Source organism: Sus scrofa, chromosome 13 (assembly GCF_000003025.6).
Source record: "Sus scrofa isolate TJ Tabasco breed Duroc chromosome 13, Sscrofa11.1, whole genome shotgun sequence".
NCBI classification, from domain to species: Eukaryota; Metazoa; Chordata; class Mammalia; order Artiodactyla; family Suidae; genus Sus; species Sus scrofa.
In genome coordinates, this window is record NC_010455.5 from 165047419 (window position 1) to 165055017 (window position 7599).

The window sequence follows — 7599 nt, forward strand, 5'->3', positions numbered from 1 at the left end:
TGGTATTTGGTATCAAAATGTAAACTGTTTATAATTCCAGGTAATCATGGCCTTAAACTTTCAAGTATAGCCTCTGTGTTCCATTTGATTATGCTGACCATAGTCCAATTTAGAGTGGTATGTCTTAAAAAACATAATTTACTATCTCAGCGTACCTTAAAAATTAGAAAGTTTTGTAATTTTCTCCCAACAGAGTAGAATTAATTCTGAGCAAACTGCTCAAAGCTGCTAATGACTGCATGATCAGGTAATTTAGTTTTAGCAAGCAATGATAACATGCATTTAAATTTCATTTAACTTTGCTTTGCTTAATGTATATCTAATAGAAAAAACTTTTCACCTCTGGAAGATTATTAGTTTTTATTTCCTTCGGTGGAATTTTAATGATATAAAAGCCAACTTTTATAACTACTGCGACACTCATTAAATAATTAATGTTTTACTTTGCATTATCCAAAAATCTTTATGTAAATATAATAAGGTTGAATTTTCTGTGCACAAACGCTTTGATATTTTAAAAGAATAAAATTTGAACATATTTCAGATTTATGTTGATCCACTATGTTGCAAAAAATGGGAATTTTGTTATTCCTTATAACCAATCTCTTTATTATTGTTAAAAAGTCCTCTAATTTGAATCTAACTATTCAGAGACACAGTTAATTTTATAAAATATTAAATTAACAAATAAAAGAATATATACTTATCCTCAAAAGAAATATATTAAAGTGTTTTGCAGTAGTTTGTGCCATGCATGGTGTTGTATTACACTATTGTTTGATAGAATGGAAAACATGTCATTACTGGAAGATGTCTTTAAGTTAGCAACTTGACTAGTATTTTAAAGACATTATCAAAAAGCAGTATTACTTTGAATAAAAAAAAAGATACTGTGGGGGAGTTCCCGTCGTGGCGCAGTGGTTAACAAATCCAATTAGGAACCATGAGGTTGCGGCTTCAATCCCTGGCCTTGCTCAGTGGGTTGAGGATCTATCCGGCATTGCTGTGAGCTGTGGTGTAGGTTGCAGACGCGGCTCAGATCCCTTGTTGCTGTGGTTCTGGTGTAGGCCCGTGGCTACAGCTCCAATTAGACCCCTAGCCTGGGAATCTCCATGTGCCTCAGGAGTAGCCTAGAAAAGGCAAAAACACCAAAAAAAAAAAAAAAAAAAAAAAAGAAAAAGAAAAAAAAAAACAAGATAATATGAACATTGGGCAATAACGCAAATATAAGAAGAATGTATTATTATATTTCAACATTATCTTTCTGCCCTTGAGGACTAAAACAACTGGAATTTATACCTGTTTTTCTTCACTAAAGTGCGTTAAGCAAAATTCAACTTTTTAAGTGATGACAATATAGTAGAGATCATCCACCTTCTAATGATACTCTGTTTCAGGACTGTGGGCTGAGCACATTCATTTATCTCTCCTATTATATAATACAATTACAATAGAGACAACTAGCTGCAATAAATAGGAAATTTTCTAGATGTTATGAATCAGGTAAGGGTGTGTCACCTAATGAATTAGAGTGGAAAAAAAGTAATAAAATTAAATCAACAATGAGGAAATAATTCTGACCTACTGAAACCTGGAGAGGGCAAGAACCCACAAAGAAGGCAAGTTCATGTCAGAAGTGTGGCTGAAAAAAAGAATCAATTCAAAGTCTGTATGTAGAGCAGTCTCATCCTCGTTTCTCCATCGTCGCCCCAGGCACCTATTTTTCATAAAATAAATCAATATCAATTGTTAAATCTATCTTTGAGATAGCGAGCCTTTCTATAACTATTATTGATGAGACTGATGATTTTGGAAAGATCTTTCATTAGTTTGCTATCTCCACAAAATGAATGCATAACAAACCTCAGTGTTTACTTCTGACAAAGTGTGTTTACTTCTCACAAGTCTGGGTATCAGCTGGAAGGTGGCAAATCCCTGTCAGGCTTATTCTTGTGTCAGTGCATCAGCTGACTTAGTCTAGGACATCTCTATGTGTCTCTCATCCTTCTTGTGTAAGCAGCAGGCAAGTTGAGCATATTGTTCTTACTATGATGGTACGAAAACATGAGACAAAATCCAATCACACAAACCCTTTTCAACACTCTTCTTGCCTTAGATCCACTAACACATTATCTAAAACATTATGAGCTGAGTGACAGGAAGTTATGTACATCCACAAAAGAAGAACAAGGCAAATTCACAAGGTGAAGATCAAGGATAAGAAGTTAGAGGAGATTTAGGTCCAATGCTGAAATCTACTACATGTCTAAGGGGAGGTTTTCATCTTGAAAAAAATAAACATATGATAAAGAGATATATAAAGAGTTCCCTTTGTGGCTAAGCAGTTAATGAACCTGACTAGTATCCATGAGGATGCAGTTTCAATCCCCGTCCTTGCTCAGTGAGTCAAGGATCCAGCATTGCCATGAGCTATGGTGTAGGTCTCAGTTGCAGCTCGGATCCTGCATTGCTGTGGCTTTGTATAGGCCAGCAGCTGTAGCTCTGATTTGATCCTCGCCTGGGAACTTTCATATATCTCAGGTGTGGCCCTAAAATGCAAAAAAAAAAAAAAAAAAAAAAAAAAAGAGAGAGAGAGTGAGATACGAAAACATGAATGTATTATGCTCAGGAAAAAGTACAAAGTAAACTAAAGAAGTTATGGTAGCTGGTAGTTTTAGTGTCATGGTGGCCATAATTCTGATAATAAATAATAGAGGTGTCTCTTTTTTATGGCGAGTAAAGGAAGGATGGACACGCATAAAAGGTTAGGAATAAAAGGATTCAGTAAAACAGTTCAAGTAACAAGCTAAAGTATGACAGGAGTAGGAAACACTTTGATTAGTAAAACTATATTTATACTATAGAGGAAAATAAGTGAAAATTTTTTCTTATTTGAAAAACACATGAATTTCATGCCATAGTACATATTCGGGATGATGGAAATAAATTAAAACTGACATAAAAGTGACTGTAATTTGGATAGTTTTATACTGAAACATCTAACTAAAACACACTTCTTAAATTTTCACATTTTAGAGATGATAAACAGTTACTACCTGGAAAAGACTTGTAAGAAATGACTTTAGCCACCATTTAATTGAAGTCATTAAGTGATTTCTACTTGGATGCTTTTAAATGTACTGAATAATTTCCAATTTTTTTATGGATTATTGATTTAATGAGTTCAAATATGTTGCCAGTCATTCAAGATCCCTAAGAACATAAAGGAGTAAATATACTCTTTTTACCAATTTTGAAATTTTATGGAAATCAACCAATACATGTATTCTAGATTTAAACAAATATTGTTGATCTTAAAAACAAAAAACAACTAAAAAAATCCTGAAATGTAACTTTAAATACAAATTATATTGCAAAATTTTCACAAATTTCCGAGAATTGTTTTACTTCTATTAAATGGACCATGTGTGTGCCATAAAGAAAGCTCTACATAAATCTTTCAGTGTGCTTTATTTTAGCTAAATTAGCTGAACTGTTATTAATTATTCAAAACTCCATTAAACAAATTAGGAATCTGAGAAGCATAAAAGAATATATTTCCTAAATTTTCCTGTTTGATTAATGAAGCAAGAAAATGAATCACTGTTGGAAAAATGCAGTTTTCAACTCATCGGACAGATGTTGTTGAAAAAAGGTTGTTAAGAAAGCTTCATAAATTAAGGTTCATGAAGGTTTTTCATAAATGTATGTATTAATAGGTAAATATTATAAGTATATAATATCCATGTCTATTTGCCACATCTATTAAATGATGGGAAATTGCTCATAAACAAATATTTATAAAAATTGTCCAAACTCTTTTGTGTGAGAAACTATTTCTCCTGATGTTAGTTTAAATGAAACTTGGGAACTAAGGGAGAAAATGTGCCATGAAAACTAGCCCTGCAAAAGGATCAAAGTTGATATTTAAGAGAAATGGAAATATCCTAAAGGCTTACTAAACTAATTCCCTTCTAAACAAGAAATAAATTAAAACTAAGGTCATAGAAATTTAAATCCAAAATGGAGCATGAAGAAAATTTAGTCTAAATCTCTAACAGAAAAGTGAATTATACTTAAGTTTCACTGATAGGGTCACAAATCAGAACCAAGGCCAGAATCCAGTTTCTTATTTTCCAGCCTTACGCCCTTTGTGCAGCTCCAAATTAGCCTTGAGAGGAGAGGATTACAGAGGTAATTAATGTGCTATTCTTTTGCTAACTCTTGGGACTTGAAATCTATAAGGATGTGGGGATTGATTTCACATTGATTTCTGATAAAATATATGCAATTTTTTTCTCTGCGAGCCACCTCCAGAGTAATTATTTTTACAGAGAATTTTTTGATACTAACAAGTGCAGCTTGAATGTCAGAATGTGGCAGGTACCCAGGGTTGTCACGCCCCAAAATAGCAGAGTTGTCAACACATCTTGATTTCCTCTATAATTAGAGAGATTTAGTCTATTACCTACTTGAATGCCCAATGGACAAATGATATATTCATAAAGCAGCACCTGTAGCAATAAATGAAATCTGAAAACTTAGTGCTGAAAATAAAGCAAACTATGTTCAAGACACAGTTTCTTCCAGTACTTCTTAGTGCCTACATATACCAGAACAAATTGTTGATCAATTTAGCTGAGCCAAACATTAGTCAATCTGGGGAAAATAAGGCATCTGATTGAACTAATTGCATGTTTGTCCAACTTGAAAGTTATGACTGCAACATTTCATTTTTATTCAACCAACAATTTAAAATATATTTTTGTTGAATTTTTCTTATTGCAAGAATAATGTATATTTCAAAATATGCAAAAAATCATGAAAATAAAAATCATCTATGATCATATGCTTAATGTTAACATTGTAAAATATAATGCTTCCAAGCCTTTTTCTTACATTATACATGAGTTACACTCTACAAAATATTTAAATAATCTAAATATATTAAAAGGATTTTGGTTGAAAGATTTCAATTTTGAAAGCAGAGCATCTTATGCTCTTAACTTGTTCAGTTTTTTTCCCATGAAAGAGAGTTTAGGACTCTTGTGAAATTATAGCTAATAGGGCATTACTAGAAATAGCAGAGGTAGAAAGAAAATGGACTCACTGGGAAAGATTTAAATTTGCAGTGTCCTAAAATATCTGTATTTGTGATAGGAGCTGAAAATACACATATAACATTCACCTAACAGGAACTTTAATAAAAACAATTTCATTTAACTTTTGTTTCAATCTGATGAGAGACAGGTATTATCCCATTAGTACTACTTCTATATAGATCCAGAAGCCATGGCTGTACATATTAAATAAATGTCTTGATGGCATATAGCAGGTAAGAGGAGAAACTAGGATTCAACTCACTGAATCTGAATTTCTACAATTAACACTTCCATGTTGACAGGAATTAAGGCAATATTACCTCCCTCTCTCCTCCTAGTTTTGGTGACAGAAGTGAAAGTTAAGACTTTTATATGATCCATCAAAATATGTCTATTCTTCCCAGCTCTATGAGTTTTTTGCTTCATGTATTTTGAAGTGTTATTAAATGCATAAAGGCTTAAGATTATATTATTTTAATGAATTTGTCTCTGTATCATTTGTATAATTATTCCCTTTATCTCCAGTTCTATTCTTTGCTCTGAAATCTACTTTTTTGATAAAAGCAACAAAGACATTCCAATTTTCTCTTGATTGCTCTATGATACCTCTTTGACATTATCTTACCATGAACCTATGTGTATCTTCATATTTAAAGTGGGATTCTCAGAGAACTTATGTTTACTAAAGGGGAAAGTGGGCGAGAGATAAATTAGGAGTTGGAGGATTAGCATATATACACTACCATATATAAAGTAGATAAACAGCAAGAACCTACTGTAAAGCACAGGTAACTATATTCAATATCTTGTAATACCCTATAATGGAAAAAATCCGAACTATATATCTATATATGCATATAGATACATTCACATATATATCTTTGAATCACTTTGCTGAACACCTGAAACTAATACAACATTGTAAATCAATCATACTTCAATGAATAAAAATAAACTAAAAAAAAAATAAAGTAGGTTACTTATAGGCAGCATACAGGAACATCTCATATTTAAATCAATTTGATAATCTATGCTTTTTAATTAGGTTTTTAGAGCTACAGCTGATGTGATTATTGATACAATTAGGTCTTAACCATCTTGCAACTTATGTCCCATTCCCCCATATTTGTTAGTTCTTTATTTTCTCTTTTTCTACTTTCTTTTGGGTTGAGTAGTTTTTACAGTTCCACTTTTTTTTCTCCCACTTTGCTATCTAAATCCACTTTAACTTGTCATTGTGGTTCTTGTTTTGGTAGCTTTAGGGTTCATAGGATACATCTATAACTTAGCACCTCCACCTTCAGCTGATACTACTTAATGCATTAAATAATCTTACAACAGCATACTTCCATTTTTCCCTTTTGGCCTTTTACTATGGCTCTCATATATTTTACTTCTGTATACATGAGTATCCGCTAAGAGTTTCTCTTAATTTTGAAATGTTTTATTTTTACCAGAATTTATAGGAATTTAGGAGATGATGTTATGGCATGTATACTGTATTCCCAGAAATAGAAATCAAAGACTTTTAAGCATAGCTAAGAGATAAGAAAATGTGGTACTTTCATCAATGCCAGTATTCCTTGAGTAAAAGACACACACAAAAAGGGGGAGGTATTAGAAGGTTTTTGATGACCAAATACAGGGAGCAGGATGGATTGGGAACTTGGGGTTAATAGATGCAGACTATTGCCTTTGGAATGGATAAGGAATGAGATCCTGCTGTGTGCCAATGGGAACTATATCTAGTCACTTATGATGGAGCATGATAATGTGAGAAAAAAGAACGTATACATGTATGTGTATCTGGGTCACCATGCTGTACAACAGAAAATTGACAGAACACAGTAAACCAGCTATAATGAAAAATTAAAAAAAATAAAATCATTATATTAAAAAAGTTCCAATTTTCAATAAGAGGAATATATAGGCCATGTACTGGGTTGAAGAGCATCCTATTGATCTCATAATAAAATTCAAACAGTAATTAAATATATTAATTTTGGAAGAATGGAACTTTCCCTTTTTTACTAGCTGTTTTTAAGAAAAAAAAAAAAAAAAAACCTCTTCAAAGTGGTCCACTAATGTGACCCTCCCATCTTATTAAATTGAATCCCTACCCTTCCAACCGTAAAGAAGAAATTCTTGAAGTCATTTCAAATTTTCTTTCTCCCACACTCCATGTTTTATTCATCAGGAATTTATTTAGATCCATATTTCATACTCAAGTCTTCAATTCCACCCATTCTTTTATTTCTTGGATCCATTTTAATCTGGCCTTTGCTAATACTAATTCGCCAAAACCAATTCACCAAAACAGTGTTTTCCAGTGTAGTTTACCAAGGACCATTCTCTTTTGTGTGTATGTGAATTTTTTTTCTCTTGGTGTGCAATTTATCGCTCTTTATTTTATTGATTCTCCTCTAATCTGATGAATTATTTTTTTCAGCTAATTCTTGTCCAGATGTACAAATATTTTAACATAGGAGTTAAAACA